This window comes from Saimiri boliviensis, chromosome 1, assembly GCF_048565385.1.
Source record: "Saimiri boliviensis isolate mSaiBol1 chromosome 1, mSaiBol1.pri, whole genome shotgun sequence".
NCBI classification, from domain to species: domain Eukaryota; kingdom Metazoa; phylum Chordata; class Mammalia; order Primates; family Cebidae; genus Saimiri; species Saimiri boliviensis.
The window spans coordinates 159,026,311-159,044,356 of record NC_133449.1 but is presented as its reverse complement, the minus strand read 5'-3'; the positions used below and the strand labels follow the sequence as shown (position 1 = coordinate 159,044,356).

Below are 18,046 nucleotides of genomic sequence, written 5' to 3'. Positions count from 1 at the left end.
TTTTCTTCACTTGTTGCCATTAGAAGACCAGATGGGAAAGAGTGTTCAAGTCAAAGGAACACAGAAGAACAGGACAGCTGACTCATGCTAAAGTCGATCTTGCAGGATATTCCCTCTGAAGGTCCTGTGGCTTGGCAATGAAGTGATTTTGCCCCAAGCACAGAATCAAGCTGCTGAGGAGGAAGCTCACTGCCACTCAGTGCGTGGCTGGTGCTGCCATTTTCTTCTCCTTCTTTATCAAGCCTCAGTGGGGAACAGACTCTCACTCAGAATTCTCCCCACCAAGGACACTGGCAAAATCACCTATGATACATAGGCTCAGATTCTCCTACTTTACTGAAATTCAAAAGGATAAAGTTAAGAAACCTTTTCTCCAACCAAACCAGGTGGACTGACCTTCCACTGTGGTGTCTCCTCCTCATCTGAGGATTGGTACGAGAACGGTTCCACCAGGGTGTATTCTGTGGGAAGTAGGAAGACACAGAGTGACTGTCAGCAGGTGCAGGGGAGGAGCAGGGAAGAGAGGATTTCTAGCCCCATGTCAAGTCATCAACGTGAAATAACCTACCTAAAACAGGACACACCACCCACAGCGGGCTGTGTGTCCCTGCAGCCTCATCAGGGCTCCTGCCTCCTCATCTGGCCTGAGCTCACTTGCCCTCCCTTCCTGAGTCCTTCCAAGCTCATTTCCTCCCTAGAATCCACCTCTGTTGCTTCTGTGTGAATCAGTCATTCTACAATGTGTTATATTTGGTAAAAAGCAACCTTTCTTCTGGGATATCTCACTCTAGCCCAAATATACGGTGTATTCACCAGTCTTTTGTGTTGAAGACAATAAAGCTTTGAAGATACTTAGCTATCCTCTCCTTTAAAGGTAGCCCCTATTTAGCAAGTGCTATCTGTCCTTGCACTCGACCTTCTCAACACAATGTCTGCGTGTGTCGGGAGTCCGTTGCTGCTCACACTCACACTGGCTCTGACACTGGAACAGCCCGTCATGGGGGCAGCAGGTGGGGCGCTGACCCTCTCCATCCCAGCTCCAGGAGGTTCCCGCAGGGACGGCGGGTGGGAGCCCAACACCCAAGTGGTTCCTTGAGATCATAGTCAGCGCTGTGTTTGACTGTGTTTACTACTACACTAAAGCATTTTTCCTCTTATTCCTTTTTTTTTCTTTTTGCAGATGGTCTCTGTTTCCCAAGCTGGAGTGGTGTGAAATGATCCCTGCTCACTGCAACCTGCACCTCCAGGGATCAAGTGATCTTCCCCACTCTGCCATCCAGGTAGCTGACACAACAGGTGCGCCACCACACCCAGGTACTTTTTGTATTTCTGGCTGACATGAACTTTCACCACGTTGCCTAGGCTCATCTCCAACTCTTGCACTCAAGCAGTCAACTCTCCTCGGCCACTCAACCTGCTAGGATTACAGGCATGAGCCATGCACCCGGCCCATAGCGCATGTCGAATGCTTGTGAAAATCAGGTTATTAAACACAATAGAGTATGTGCCTGGTTATTTCTCTGCTTTAGACCACGAGCTGAGAAATGATGTCCCTCACTACTGCCAGCCACCCGTGAACTCGCTTCTCTGTGTTTCACATTAATAAAGGCACATAGAAAAGTCCAGTGTAAAATGTACCTACTGATACTCTGTGTCAGGCAGCCCTTGAGACGTCCCTAAAATGACAGACAGTGTTTGGGACCTCTCAAGACTCTTATCCTTCCACATGCACAAACAGATGCCAGAACTGCCTGGCATAATGACTAGTTGTACCAGGGCTGCCTGGTGAATGCACAACAGTAACCACTGCATCAATCCTCCTCCCGTTCCTGAGTTCACATTTGCCTCTTGCGTTTAGGAGATTGAGAGCCTGGGAAATCCATCTCTACACCATCTCTATCTGAGGAGTGAGGATACAACATTGACCTTCAGGTACAGCTGTCCTGGAGGATGAATGCGTTAATTTAGGTGAAATGTGCAGTAGCGATTCAATGTTTTAGAAAGTTTTTCTGAATTCTCTGGGAAAACACGCGTACACTCTGAAAGACATTCCCAATCACTCCACACGGCTGTCTCCTCCATACCTCATGCCCTGATGCACACCACCTATTCCATCTACATGGCAATTCTGCCTCCAGGAACTAGAGGGGATGGTCACAGTTCTTTACTGGATGGACTGAGACTTTCTTAAACCAAACTGCCCCTATCTGCTTTCTGTCAAGAAGCTCAAAACAGAGCAGCCCTCCAGCAAAAGCAGGAGAGTAAGTGGCACCTGTTGCCACACTGAAGACCTGTCATTAGGCAAGGAGCGCTTCCAGAATACACACCTTTGTCCTTGGTGGGTTCCTCTGCCTGCATGGAGAGAAAGAAAAACACCATGAGCTTCAGACCATCCTGAGGCTTGAGCGTACGGGGCTTTTCTTCACTTGTTGACATTAGAAGACCAGATGGGAAAGAGAGTTCAAGTCAAAGGAACGCAGAGGAGGAACAGGACAGCTGACTCATGCTAAAGTCGATCTTGCAGGATATTCCCTCTGAATGACCTGTGGCTTGGCAATGAAGTGATTTTGCCCCAAGCATAGAATCAAGCTGCTGAGGAGGAAGTTCACTGCCACTCAGTGCATGGCTGGTGCTGCCATTTTCTCTTCTTGTCTTAAATCAAGCCACAGGGCGGAACAGTCTCTCACTCAGAATTCTCCCCACCAAGGACACTGGATAAATCACCTATGATACATAGGGTCTGATTCTCCTACCTTACTGAAATTCAAAAAGATAAAATTAAGAAAGCTTTTCTCTAACCAAACCAGGTGGACTGACCTTCAACTGTGGCGTTTCCTCCTCATCCGAGGATTGGTATGAGAACGGTTCCACCAGGGTGTATTCTGTGGGAAGTAGGAAGACACAGAGTGACTGTCAGCAGGTGCAGGGGAGGAGCAGGGAAGAGAGGTTTTCTAGCCCCAGGTGATCTCATCAATGTGAAATAGCCCATGTCCAACAGGGCACACCACCCGGGGCTGGCTGTGTGTCCCTGCAGCCTCGTCAGGGCTCCTGCCTCCTCATCTGGCCTGAGCTCACTTGCCCTCCCTTCCTGAGTCCTTCCAAGCTCATTTCCTCCCTAGAATCCACCTCTGGTGCTTCTGTGTACATCAGTCATTTTGCAACATGTTATACTTGATAAAAAGCAACTTTTCTTCTGAGACATCTCATTCTAGCCAAAATATACGGTATATTCACTAGTCTTTTGTGTTGAAGACAAAACATTTTTGAAAATACTTAGTTATCCCCTTTTTGAAATGTCGCCCCTATTTAGCAAGGGCTATCCTGCTAAATGTCCTTGCATGTCCTTGCACTGGACCTTCTCAACGCAATGTCTGCGTGTGTCGGGAGTTCATTGCTGATCACACTCACAGTGGCTCTGACACTGGAACAGCCCGTCGTGGGGGCAGCAGGTAGGGCGCTGACCCTCTCCATCCCAGCTATCTAGGACGTTCCCGAAGGGAAGGTGGGTGGGAGCCCAACACCCAAGTGGTTCCCTGAGATCATAGTCAGCGGTGTGTTTGACTGTGTTTACTACTAAACTAAAGCAGTTTTCCACGTATTCCTTTTTTTTTTTTTTTATTGACAGATGGCCTGTGTTACCCAAGCTGGTGTGGTGTGACATGATCTCTGCTCACTGGAACCTGCACCCCCAGAGATCAAGTGATCTTCCCCACTCTGCAATCCAGGTAGCTGGCACAACAGGTGTGCCACCACCCCAGGTAACATTTTGTATTTTTAGTCGATATGAACATTCACCACGTTGCCTAGGCTGATCTCCAATTCCTGGACTCAAGCAATCCTCTTGACTTGGCCTCACAAAGTGCTACAATTACAGGCATGAGCCATGCACCTGGTCCACCTGACCATGACAAATGCTTGTGAAAATCAGGTTATTAAACACAATAGAGTATGTGCCTGGTTATTTCTCTGCTTTAGACCACGAGCTGAGAAATGATGTCCCTCACTACTGCCAGCCACCCGTGAACTTGCTTCTCTGTGTTTCTCATTAATAAAGGCACATAGAAAAGTCCGGTGTAAAATGTACCTACTGATATTCTGTGTCAGGCAGCCCTTGAGACCTCCCTAAAATGACAGACAGTGTTTGGGACCTCTCAAGACTCTTATCCTTCCACATGCACAAACAGATGCCAGAACTGCCTGGCATAATGACTACTTGTACCAGGGCTGCCTGGTGAATGCACAACAGTAACCACTGCATCAATCCTCCTCCCGTTCCTGAGTTCACATTTGCCTCTTGCGTTTAGGAGATTGAGAGCCTGGGAAATCCATCTCTGCACCATCTCTATCTGAGGAGTGAGGATACAACATTGACCTTCAGGTACAGCTGTGCTGGAGGATGAATGCGTTAATTTAGGTGAAATGTGCAGTAGTGATTCAATGTTTTAGAAAGTTTTTCTGAATTTTCTGGGAAAACACGCGTACACTCCGAAAGACATTCCCAATCACTACACATGGCTGTCTCCTCCATACCTCATGCCCCGATGCACACCACCTATTCCATCTACATGGCAATTCTGCCTCCAGGAACTAGAGGGGATGGTCACAGTTCTTTACTGGATGGACTGAGACTTTCTTAAACCAAACTGCCCCTATCTGCTTTCTGTCAAGAAGCTCAAAACAGAGCAGCCCTCCAGCAAAAGCAGGAGAGTAAGTGGCACCTGTTGCCACACTGAAGATCTGTCCTTAGGCAAGGAGCGCTTCCAGAATACACACCTTTGTCCTTGGTGGGTTCCTCTGCCTGCATGGAGAGAAAGAAAAACACCATGAGCTTCAGACCATCCTGAGGCTTGAGCGTACGGGGCTTTTCTTCACTTGTTGACATTAGAAGACCAGATGGGAAAGAGCGTTCAAGTCAAAGGAACGTAGAGGAGGAACAGGACAGCTGACTCATGCTAAAGTCGATCTTGCAGGATATTCCCTCTGAATGACCTGTGGCTTGGCAATGAAGTGATTTTGCCCCAAGCACAGAATCAAGCTGCTGAGGAGGAAGCTCACTGCCACTCAGTGCGTGGCTGGTGCTGCCATTTTCTCTTCCTGTCTTAAATCAAGCCACAGGGCGGAACAGTCTCTCACTCAGAAATCTCCCCACCAAGGACACTGGATAAATCACCTATGATACATAGGGTCTGATTCTCCTACCTTACTGAAATTCAAAAAGATAAAATTAAGAAAGCTTTTCTCCAACCAAACCAGGTGGACTGACCTTCAACTGTGGCGTTTCCTCCTCATCCGAGGATTGGTACGAGAACGGTTCCACCAGGGTGTATTCTGTGGGAAGTAGGAAGACACAGAGTGACTGTCAGCAGGTGCAGGGGAGGAGCAGGGAAGAGAGGTTTTCTAGCCCCAGGTGATCTCATCAATGTGAAATAGCCCATCTCCAACAGGGCACACCACCCAGGGCAGGCTGTGTGTCCCTGCAGCCTCGTCAGGGCTCCTGCCTCCTCATCTGGCCTGAGCTCACTTGCCCTCCCTTCCTGAGTCCTTCCAAGCTCATTTCCTCCCTAGAATCCACCTCTGGTGCTTCTGTGTACATCAGTCATTGTGCAACATGTTATACTTGGTAAAAAGCAACTTTTCTTCTGAGACATCTCATTCTAGCCAAAATATACGGTATATTCACTAGTCTTTTGTGTTGAAGACAAAACATTTTTGAAAATACTTAGTTATCCCCCTTTTTAAATGTCGCCCCTATTTAGCAAGGGCTATCCTGCTAAATGTCCTTGCATGTCCTTGCACTGGACCTTCTCAACGCAATGTCTGCGTGTGTCGGGAGTTCGTTGCTGCTCACACTCACAGCGGCTCTGACACTGGAACAGCCCGTCATGGGGGCAGCAGGTAGGGCGCTGACCCTCTCCATCCCAGCTATCTAGGACGTTCCCGAAGGGAAGGTGGGTGGGAGCCCAACACCCAAGTGGTTCCCTGAGATCATAGTCAGCGGTGTGTTTGACTGTGTTAACTACTAAACTAAAGCAGTTTTCCACGTATTCCTTTTTTTTTTTTTTTCATTTGACAGATGGCCTGTGTTACCCAAGCTGGTGTGGTGTGACATGATCTCTGCTCACTGGAACCTGCACCCCCAGGGATCAAGTGATCTTCCCCACTCTGCAATCCAGGTAGCTGGCACAACAGGTGTGCCACCACCCCAGGTAACGTTTTGTATTTTTAGTCGATATGAACTTTCACCACGTTGCCTAGGCTGATCTCCAATTCCTGGACTCAAGCAATCCTCTTGACTTGGCCTCTCAAAGTGCTACAATTACAGGCATGAGCCATGCACCTGGCCCACCTGACCATGTCAAATGCTTGTGAAAATCAGGTTATTAATCACAAAAGAATATGTCCCTGATTATTTCTCTGCTTTAGACCACGAACTGAGAAATGATGCCACCATGATCGCCAACCACCCGTGAGCTCGCTTCTCTGTGTTTCACATTAATAAAGGCACATAGAAAAGTCCAGTGTAAAATGTACCTACTGATACTCTGCGTCAGGCATCCCTTGAGACCTCCCTAAAATGACAGACAGTGTTTGGGACCTCTCAAGACTCTTATCCTTCCACATGCACAAACAGATGCCAGAACTGCCTGGCATAATGACGAGTTATACCAGGGCCGCCTGGTGAATGCACAATAGTAACCACTGCATCAATCCTCCTCCCATTCCTGAGTTCACATTTGCCTCTTCCGATTCAAAGCCTGGGAAATTCATCCTTGCACCATCTCTATCTGAGGAGTGAGGATATAACATTGACCTTCAGGTACAGCTGTGCTGGAGGATGAATGGGTTAATTGAGGTAAAATGTTCAGTAGAGATTCCATGTTTTAGAAAGTTTTTCTGATTTTTCTAGGTAAATGCACATACACTCCCAAAGACATTCCCAATCACTCCACACGGCTGTCTCCTCCATACCTCATCGCCCTGATGCACACCACCTATTCCATCTACATGGCAATTCTGCCTCTAGGGACTCGAGAGGATGGTCACGCTTCTTTGCTCACCACGATCTCCGCCTCCTGGGTTCAAGCAATTCTCCTGCCTCAGCCTCCTAAGTAGCTGGGATTACAGGCACATGCCACCATGCACAGCTAATTTTTTGAGTTTTTAGTAGAGACAGGGTTTTACATTATTGACCGGTATAGTCTCAATCTATTGACCTTGTGATCCACCCGCCTCGGCCTCCCAAAGTTCTGGGATTACAGACATGAGCCACCGCGTCCAACCCTGGAATGAGTGCTTTTTAAACCAAACTGCGCCTATCTCCTTTCTGTCAGGAAGCTCAAAACAGAGCAGCCCTCCAGCAAAAGCAGGAGAGTAAGTGGCACCTGTTGCCACACTGAAGATCTGTCCTTAGCCAAGGAGTGCTTCCAGAATACACACCTTTGTCCTTGGTGGGTTCCTCTGCCTGCATGGAGGGAAAGAAAAACACCGTGAGCTTCAGACCATCCTGAGGCTTGAGTGTTCAGGGCTTTTCTTCACTTGTTGACATTAGAAGACCAGATGAGAAAGAGTGTTCAAGTCAAAGGAACGCAGAGGAGGAACAGGACAGCTGACTCATGGTAAAGTCGATCTTGCAGGATATTCCCTCTGAAGGTCCTGTGGCTTGGCATTGAAGTGATTTTGCGCCAAGCACAGAATCAAGCGGCTGAGGAGGAAGCTCACTGCCACTCAGTGCGTGGCTGGTGCTGCCATTTTCTCCTCCTGTCTTTATCAAGCCTCAGTGGGGAACAGACTCTCACTCAGAATTCTCCCCACCAAGGACACTGGAAAAATCACCTATGATACATAGGCTCAGATTCTCCTACTTTACTGAAATTCAAAAGGATAAACTTAAGAAACCTTTTCTCCAACCAAACCAGGTGGACTGACCTTCCACTGTGGTGTCTCCTCCTCATCTGAGGATTGGTACGAGAACGGTTCCACCAGGGTGTATTCTGTGGGAAGTAGGAAGACACAGAGTGACTGTCAGCAGGTGCAGGGGAGGAACAGGGAAGAGAGGATTTCTAGCCCCATGTCAAGTCATCAACGTGAAATAACCTACCTAAAACAGGACACACCACCCACAGCGGGCTGTGTGTCCCTGCAGCCTCTTCAGGGCTCCTGCCTCCTCATCTGACCGAAGCTCACTTGCCCTCCCTTCCTGAGTCCTTCCAAGCTCATTTCCTCCCTAGAATCCACCTCTGTTGCTTCTGTGTGAATCAGTCATTCTACAATGTGTTATATTTGGTAAAAAGCAACCTTTCTTCTGGGATATCTCACTCTAGCCAAAATATACGGTGTATTCACCAGTCTTTTGTGTTGAAGACAATAAAGCTTTGAAGATACTTAGCTATCCTCTCCTTTAAAGGGAGCCCCTATTTGGCAAGTGCTATCTGTCCTTGCACTCGACCTTCTCAACACAATGTCTGCGTGTGTCGGGAGTCCGTTGCTGCTCACACTCACACTGGCTCTGACACTGGAACAGCCCGTCATGGGGGCAGCAGGTGGGGCGCTGACCCTCTCCATCCCAGCTCCAGGAGATTCCCGCAGGGACGGCGGGTGGGAGCCCAACACCCAAGTGGTTCCTTGAGATCACAGTCAGCGCTGTGTTTGACTGTGTTTACTACTACACTAAAGCATTTTTCCTCTTATTCCTTTTTTTTTTCTTTTTGCAGATGGTCTCTGTTTCCCAAGCTGGAGTGGTGTGAAATGCTCCCTGCTCACTGCAACCTGCACCTCCAGGGATCAAGTGATCTTCCCCACTCTGCCATCCAGGTAGCTGACACAACAGGTGCGCCACCACACCCAGGTACTTTTTGTATTTTTAGCTGACATGAACTTTCACCACGTTGCCTAGGCTCATCTCCAACTCTTGCACTCAAGCAGTCAACTCTCCTCGGCCACTCAACCTGCTAGGATTACAGGCATGAGCCATGCACCCGGCCCATAGTGCATGTCGAATGCTTGTGAAAATCAGGTTATTAAACACAATAGAGTATGTGCCTGGTTATTTCTCTGCTTTAGACCACGAGCTGAGAAATGATGTCCCTCACTACTGCCAGCCACCCGTGAACTCGCTTCTCTGTGTTTCACATTAATAAAGGCACATAGAAAAGTCCAGTGTAAAATGTACCTACTGATACTCTGTGTCAGGCAGCCCTTGAGACGTCCCTAAAATGACAGACAGTGTTTGGGACCTCTCAAGACTCTTATCCTTCCACATGCACAAACAGATGCCAGAACTGCCTGGCATAATGACTAGTTGTACCAGGGCTGCCTGGTGAATGCAGAACAGTAACCACTGCATCAATCCTCCTCCCGTTCCTGAGTTCACATTTGCCTCTTGCGTTTAGGAGATTGAGAGCTTGGGAAATCCATCTCTACACCATCTCTATCTGAGGAGTGAGGATACAACATTGACCTTCAGGTACAGCTGTGCTGGAGGATGTATGCGTTAATTTAGGTGAAATGTGCAGTAGCGATTCAATGTTTTAGAAAGTTTTTCTGAATTTTCTGGGAAAACACGCATACACTCTGAAAGACATTCCCAATCACTCCACACGGCTGTCTCCTCCATACCTCATGCCCTGATGCACACCACCTATTCCATCTACATGGCAATTCTGCCTCCAGGAACTAGAGGGGACGGTCACAGTTCTTTACTGGATGGACTGAGACTTTCTTAAACCAAACTGCCCCTATCTGCTTTCTGTCAAGAAGCTCAAAACAGAGCAGCCCTCCAGCAAAAGCAGGAGAGTAAGTGGCACCTGTTGCCACACTGAAGATCTGTCATTAGGCAAGGAGCGCTTCCAGAATACACACCTTTGTCCTTGGTGGGTTCCTCTGCCTGCATGGAGAGAAAGAAAAACACCATGAGCTTCAGACCATCCTGAGGCTTGAGCGTACGGGGCTTTTCTTCACTTGTTGACATTAGAAGACCAGATGGGAAAGAGCGTTCAAGTCAAAGGAACGCAGAGGAGGAACAGGACAGCTGACTCATGCTAAAGTCGATCTTGCAGGATATTCCCTCTGAATGACCTGTGGCTTGGCAATGAAGTGATTTTGCCCCAAGCACAGAATCAAGCTGCTGAGGAGGAAGTTCACTGCCACTCAGTGCATGGCTGGTGCTGCCATTTTCTCTTCTTGTCTTAAATCAAGCCACAGGGCGGAACAGTCTCTCACTCAGAATTCTCCCCACCAAGGACACTGGATAAATCACCTATGATACATAGGGTCTGATTCTCCTACCTAACTGAAATTCAAAAAGATAAAATTAAGAAAGCTTTTCTCCAACCAAACCAGGTGGACTGACCTTCAACTGTGGCATTTCCTCCTCATCCGAGGATTGGTATGAGAACGGTTCCACCAGGGTGTATTCTGTGGGAAGTAGGAAGACACAGAGTGACTGTCAGCAGGTGCAGGGGAGGAGCAGGGAAGAGAGGTTTTCTAGCCCCAGGTGATCTCATCAATGTGAAATAGCCCATCTCCAACAGGGCACACCACTCAGGGCTGGCTGTGTGTCCCTGCAGCCTCGTTAGGGCTCCTGCCTCCTCATCTAACCTGAGCTCACTTGCCCTCCCTTCCTGAGTCCTTCCAAGCTCATTTCCTCCCTAGAATCCACCTCTGGTGCTTCTGTGTACATCAGTCATTGTGCAACATGTTATACTTGGTAAAAAGCAACTTTTCTTCTGAGACATCTCATTCTAGCCAAAATATACGGTATATTCACTAGTCTTTTGTGTTGAAGACAAAACATTTTTGAAAATACTTAGTTATCCCCTTTTTTATATGTCGCTCCTATTTAGCAAGGGCTATCCTGCTAAATGTCCTTGCATGTCCTTGCACTGGACCTTCTCAACGCAATGTCTGCGTGTGTCGGGAGTTCATTGCTGCTCACACTCACAGTGGCTCTGACACTGTAACAGCCCGTCGTGGGGGCAGCAGGTAGGGCGCTGACCCTCTCCATCCCAGCTATCTAGGACGTTCCCGAAGGGAAGGTGGGTGGGAGCCCAACACCCAAGTGGTTCCCTGAGATCATAGTCAGCGGTGTGTTTGACTGTGTTTACTACTAAACTAAAGCAGTTTTCCACGTATTCCTTTTTTTTTTTTTTTTTTTTTTTATTTGACAGATGGCCTGTGTTACCCAAGCTGGTGTGGTGTGACATGATCTCTGCTCACTGGAACCTGCACCCCCAGAGATCAAGTGATCTTCCCCACTCTGCAATCCAGGTAGCTGGCACAACAGGTGTGCCACCACCCCAGGTAACGTTTTGTATTTTTAGTCGATATGAACTTTCACCACGTTGCCTAGGCTGATCTCCAATTCCTGGACTCAAGCAATCCTCTTGACTTGGCCTCACAAAGTGCTACAATTACAGGCATGAGCCATGCACCTGGTCCACCTGACCATGTCAAATGCTTGTGAAAATCAGGTTATTAATCACAAAAGAATATGTCCCTGATTATTTCTCTGCTTTAGACCACGAACTGAGAAATGATTCCACCATGATCGCCAACCACCCGTGAGCTCGCTTCTCTGTGTTTCACATTAATAAAGGCACATAGAAAAGTCCAGTGTAAAATGTACCTACTGATACTCTGAGTCAGGCATCCCTTGAGACCTCCCTAAAATGACAGAGAGTGTTTGGGACCTCTCAAGACTCTTATCCTTCCACATGCACAAACAGATGCCAGAACTGCCTGGCATAATGACGAGTTGTACCAGGGCTGCCTGGTGAATGCACAACAGTAACCACTGCATCAATCCTCCTCCCGTTCCTGAGTTCACATTTGCCTCTTGCGTTTAGGAGATTGAGAGCCTGGGAAATCCATCTCTGCACCATCTCTATCTGAGGAGTGAGGATACAACATTGACCTTCAGGTACAGCTGTGCTGGAGGATGAATGCGTTAATTTAGGTGAAATGTGCAGTAGTGATTCAATGTTTTAGAAAGTTTTTCTGAATTTTCTGGGAAAACACACGTACACTCCGAAAGACATTCCCAATCACTACACATGGCTGTCTCCTCCATACCTCATGCCCCGATGCACACCACCTATTCCATCTACATGGCAATTCTGCCTCCAGGAACTAGAGGGGATGGTCACAGTTCTTTACTGGATGGACTGAGACTTTCTTAAACCAAACTGCCCCTATCTGCTTTCTGTCAAGAAGCTCAAAACAGAGCAGCCCTCCAGCAAAAGCAGGAGAGTAAGTGGCACCTGTTGCCACACTGAAGATCTGTCCTTAGGCAAGGAGCGCTTCCAGAATACACACCTTTGTCCTTGGTGGGTTCCTCTGCCTGCATGGAGAGAAAGAAAAACACCATGAGCTTCAGACCATCCTGAGGCTTGAGCGTACGGGGCTTTTCTTCACTTGTTGACATTAGAAGACCAGATGGGAAAGAGCGTTCAAGTCAAAGGAACGTAGAGGAGGAACAGGACAGCTGACTCATGCTAAAGTCGATCTTGCAGGATATTCCCTCTGAATGACCTGTGGCTTGGCAATGAAGTGATTTTGCCCCAAGCACAGAATCAAGCTGCTGAGGAGGAAGCTCACTGCCACTCAGTGCGTGGCTGGTGCTGCCATTTTCTCTTCCTGTCTTAAATCAAGCCACAGGGCGGAACAGTCTCTCACTCAGAAATCTCCCCACCAAGGACACTGGATAAATCACCTATGATACATAGGGTCTGATTCTCCTACCTTACTGAAATTCAAAAAGATAAAATTAAGAAAGCTTTTCTCCAACCAAACCAGGTGGACTGACCTTCAACTGTGGCGTTTCCTCCTCATCCGAGGATTGGTACGAGAACGGTTCCACCAGGGTGTATTCTGTGGGAAGTAGGAAGACACAGAGTGACTGTCAGCAGGTGCAGGGGAGGAGCAGGGAAGAGAGGTTTTCTAGCCCCAGGTGATCTCATCAATGTGAAATAGCCCATCTCCAACAGGGCACACCACCCAGGGCAGGCTGTGTGTCCCTGCAGCCTCGTTAGGGCTCCTGCCTCCTCAACTGGCCTGAGCTCACTTACCCTCCCTTCCTGAGTCCTTCCAAGCTCATTTCCTCCCTAGAATCCACCTCTGGTGCTTCTGTGTACATCAGTCATTGTGCAACATGTTATACTTGGTAAAAAGCAACTTTTCTTCTGAGACATCTCATTCTAGCCAAAATATACGGTATATTCACTAGTCTTTTGTGTTGAAGACAAAACATTTTTGAAAATACTTAGTTATCCCCCTTTTTAAATGTCGCCCCTATTTAGCAAGGGCTATCCTGCTAAATGTCCTTGCATGTCCTTGCACTGGACCTTCTCAACGCAATGTCTGCATGTGTCGGGAGTTCGTTGCTGCTCACACTCACAGCGGCTCTGACACTGGAGCAGCCCGTCATGGGGGCAGCAGGTAGGGCGCTGACCCTCTCCATCCCAGCTATCTAGGACGTTCCCGAAGGGAAGGTGGGTGGGAGCCCAACACCCAAGTGGTTCCCTGAGATCATAGTCAGCGGTGTGTTTGACTGTGTTAACTACTAAACTAAAGCAGTTTTCCACGTATTCCTTTTTTTTTTTTTTTCATTTGACAGATGGCCTGTGTTACCCAAGCTGGTGTGGTGTGACATGATCTCTGCTCACTGGAACCTGCACCCCCAGGGATCAAGTGATCTTCCCCACTCTGCAATCCAGGTAGCTGGCACAACAGGTGTGCCACCACCCCAGGTAACGTTTTGTATTTTTAGTCGGTATGAACTTTCACCACGTTGCCTAGGCTGATCTCCAATTCCTGGACTCAAGCAATCCTCTTGACTTGGCCTCACAAAGTGCTACAATTACAGGCATGAGCCATGCACCAGGCCCACCTGACCATGTCAAATGCTTGTGAAAATCAGGTTATTAATCACAAAAGAATATGTCCCTGATTATTTCTCTGCTTTAGACCACGAACTGAGAAATGATGCCACCATGATCGCCAACCACCCGTGAGCTCGCTTCTCTGTGTTTCACATTAATAAAGGCACATAGAAAAGTCCAGTGTAAAATGTACCTACTGATACTCTGCGTCAGGCAGCCCTTGAGACCTCCCTAAGATGACAGACAGTGTTTGGGACCTCTCAAGACTCTTATCCTTCCACATGCACAAACAGATGCCAGAACTGCCTGGCATAATGACGAGTTATACCAGGGCCGCCTGGTGAATGCACAATAGTAACCACTGCATCAATCCTCCTCCCATTCCTGAGTTCACATTTGCCTCTTCCGATTCAAAGCCTGGGAAATTCATCCTTGCACCATCTCTATCTGAGGAGTGAGGATATAACATTGACCTTCAGGTACAGCTGTGCTGGAGGATGAATGGGTTAATTGAGGTAAAATGTTCAGTAGAGATTCCATGTTTTAGAAAGTTTTTCTGATTTTTCTAGGTAAATGCACATACACTCCCAAAGACATTCCCAATCACTCCACACAGCTGTCTCCTCCATACCTCATCGACCTGATGCACACCACCTATTCCATCTACATGGCAATTCTGCCTCTAGGGACTCGAGAGGATGGTCACGCTTCTTTGCTCACCACGATCTCCGCCTCCTGGGTTCAAGCAATTCTCGTGCCTCAGCCTCCTAAGTAGCTGGGATTACAGGCACATGCCACCATGCACAGCTAATTTTTTGAGTTTTTAGTAGAGACGGGGTTTTACCTTATTGACCGGTATAGTCTCAATCTATTGACCTCGTGATCCACCCGCCTCGGCCTCCCAAAGTGCTGGGATTACAGACATGAGCCACCGCGTCCAACCCTGGAATGAGTGCTTTTTAAACCAAACTGCGCCTATCTCCTTTCTGTCAGGAAGCTCAAAACAGAGCAGCCCTCCAGCAAAAGCAGGAGAGTAAGTGGCACCTGTTGCCACACTGAAGATCTGTCCTTAGCCAAGGAGTGCTTCCAGAATACACACCTTTGTCCTTGGTGGGTTCCTCTGCCTGCATGGAGGGAAAGAAAAACAGCGTGAGCTTCAGACCATCCTGAGGCTTGAGTGTTCAGGGCTTTTCTTCACTTGTTGACATTAGAAGACCAGATGGGAAAGAGCGTTCAAGTCAAAGGAACGCAGAGGAGGAACAGGACAGCTGACTCATGGTAAAGTCGATCTTGCAGGATATTCCCTCTGAAGGTCCTGTGGCTTGGCATTGAAGTGATTTTGCGCCAAGCACAGAATCAAGCTGCTGAGGAGGAAGCTCACTGCCACTCAGTGCGTGGCTGGTGCTGCCATTTTCTCCTGTCTTTATCAAGCCTCAGTGGGGAACAGACTCTCACTCAGAATTCTCCCCACCAAGGACACTGGATAAATCACCTACGATACATAGGCTCAGATTCTCCTACTTTACTGAAATTCAAAAGGATAAAGTTAAGAAACCTTTTCTCCAACCAAACCAGGTGGACTGACCTTCCACTGTGGTGTCTCCTCCTCATCTGAGGATTGGTACGAGAACGGTTCCACCAGGGTATATTCTGTGGGAAGTAGGAAGACACAGAGTGACTGTCAGCAGGTGCAGGGGAGGAGCAGGGAAGAGAGGATTTCTAGCCCCATGTCAAGTCATCAATGTGAAATAACCTACCTAAAACAGGACACACCACCCACAGCGGGCTGTGTGTCCCTGTAGCCTCCTCAGGGCTCCTGCCTCCTCATCTGACCGAAGCTCACTTGCCCTCCCTTCCTGAGTCCTTCCAAGCTCATTTCCTCCCTAGAATCCACCTCTGTTGCTTCTGTGTGAATCAGTCATTCTACAATGTGTTATATTTGGTAAAAAGCAACTTTTCTTCTGGGATATCTCACTCTAGCCAAAATATACGGTGTATTCACCAGTCTTTTGTGTTGAAGACAATAAAGCTTTGAAGATACTTAGCTATCCTCTCCTTTAAAGGTAGCCCCTATTTGGCAAGTGCTATCTGTCCTTGCACTCGACCTTCTCAACGCAATGTCTGCGTGTGTCGGGAGTCCGTTGCTGCTCACACTCACACTGGCTCTGACACTGGAACAGCCCGTCATGGGGGCAGCAGGTGGGGCGCTGACCCTCTCCATCCCAGCTCCAGGAGGTTCCCGCAGGGACGGCGGGTGGGAGCCCAACACCCAAGTGGTTCCTTGAGATCACAGTCAGCGCTGTGTTTGACTGTGTTTACTACTACACTAAAGCATTTTTCCTCTTATTCCTTTTTTTTTCTTTTTGCAGATGGTCTCTGTTTCCCAAGCTGGAGTGGTGTGAAATGATCCCTGCTCACTGCAACCTGCACCTCCAGGGATCAAGTGATCGTCCCCACTCTGCCATCCAGGTAGCTGACACAACAGGTGCGCCACCACACCCAGGTACTTTTTGTATTTTTAGCTGACATGAACTTTCACCACGTTGCCTAGGCTCATCTCCAACTCTTGCACTCAAGCAGTCAACTCTCCTCGGCCACTCAACCTGCTAGGATTACAGGCATGAGCCATGTACCCGGCCCATAGCGCATGTCGAATGCTTGTGAAAATCAGGTTATTAAACACAATAGAGTATGTGCCTGGTTATTTCTCTGCTTTAGACCACGAGCTGAGAAATGATGTCCCTCACTACTGCCAGCCACCCGTGAACTTGCTTCTCTGTGTTTCTCATTAATAAAGGCACATAGAAAAGTCCAGTGTAAAATGTACCTACTGATACTCTGTGTCAGGCAGCCCTTGAGACCTCCCGAAAATGACAGACAGTGTTTGGGACCTCTCAAGACTCTTATCCTTCCACATGCACAAACAGATGCCAGAACTGCCTGGCATAATGACTAGTTGTACCAGGGCTGCCTGGTGAATGCACAACAGTAACCACTGCATCAGTCCTCCTCCTGTTCCTGAGTTCACATTTGCCTCTTGCGTTTAGGAGATTGAGAGCCTGGGAAATCCATCTCTGCACCATCTCTATCTGAGGAGTGAGGATACAACATTGACCTTCAGGTACAGCTGTGCTGGAGGATGAATGGGTTCATTTAGGTGAAATGTGCAGTAGCGATTCAATATTTTAGAAAGTTTTTCTGAATTTTCTGGGAAAACACGCGTACACTCCGAAAGACATTCCCAATAACTCCACATGGCTGTCTCCTCCATACCTCATGCCCTGATGCACACCACCTATTCCATCTACATGGCAATTCTGCCTCCAGGAACTAGAGGGGATGGTCACAGTTCTTTACTGGATGGACTGAGACTTTCTTAAACCAAACTGCCCCTATCTGCTTTCTGTCAAGAAGCTCAAAACAGAGCAGCCCTCCAGCAAAAGCAGGAGAGTAAGTGGCACCTGTTGCCACACTGAAGATCTGTCCTTAGCCAAGGAGCGCTTCCAGAATACACACCTTTGTCCTTGGTGGGTTCTTCTGCCTGCATGGAGAGAAAGAAAAACACCGTGAGCTTCAGACCATCCTGAGGCTTGAGTGTTCAGGGCTTTTCTTCACTTGTTGACATTAGAAGACCAGATGGGAAAGAGTGTTCAAGTCAAAGGAACGCAGAGGAGGAACAGGACAGCTGACTCATGCTAAAGTCGATCTTGCAGGATATTCCCTCTGAAGGACCTGTGGCTTGGCAATGAAGTGATTTTGCCCCAAGCACAGAATCAAGCTGCTGAGGAGGAAGCTCACTGCCACTCAGTGCGTGGCTGGTGCTGCCATTTTCTCCTCCTGCCTTAAACGAAGACTCAGTGGGGAACAGACTCTCACTCAGAATTCTCCCCACCAAGGACACTGTATGAATCACCTATGATACATAGGCTCAGATTCTCCTACCTTACTGAAATTCAAAAAGATAAAGTTCAGAAACCTTTTCTCCAACCAAACCAGGTAGACTGACCTTCTGCTGTGGTGGCTCCTCCTCAGCTGGAGAGTGAGAGGAGAAGTCTTTCACCAGGGTGTATTCTGTGGGAAGTAGGAGGACACAGAGTGACCATCAGCAGATGCAGGGGAGGAGCAGGGAAGAGAGGTTTTCTAGACCCATGTCACCTCATCAATGTGAA

The 18,046-nt window shown here is 48.1% G+C and overlaps 2 long non-coding RNA genes across 2 annotated transcripts; both read right to left on the bottom strand.

The window, feature by feature from the left end:
• Nucleotides 1-371: 371 nt before the first annotated feature.
• On the bottom strand, nt 372-9,888 carry LOC141582135 (uncharacterized). The gene is made up of 8 exons (XR_012514977.1): nt 9,859-9,888; nt 7,927-7,991; nt 7,438-7,462; nt 5,264-5,328; nt 4,774-4,798; nt 2,818-2,882; nt 2,328-2,352; nt 372-461 (listed from the first exon to the last, which is right to left on the bottom strand). It is a non-coding gene; the product is annotated as an uncharacterized LOC141582135 (long non-coding RNA).
• A 2,424-nt stretch (nt 9,889-12,312) lies between these two features.
• Nucleotides 12,313-17,420, bottom strand: LOC141582125 (uncharacterized). The gene is made up of 5 exons (XR_012514969.1): nt 17,394-17,420; nt 15,463-15,527; nt 14,977-15,001; nt 12,803-12,867; nt 12,313-12,337 (listed from the first exon to the last, which is right to left on the bottom strand). It is a non-coding gene; the product is annotated as an uncharacterized LOC141582125 (long non-coding RNA).
• Between the last annotated feature and the right edge of the window lie 626 nt (nt 17,421-18,046).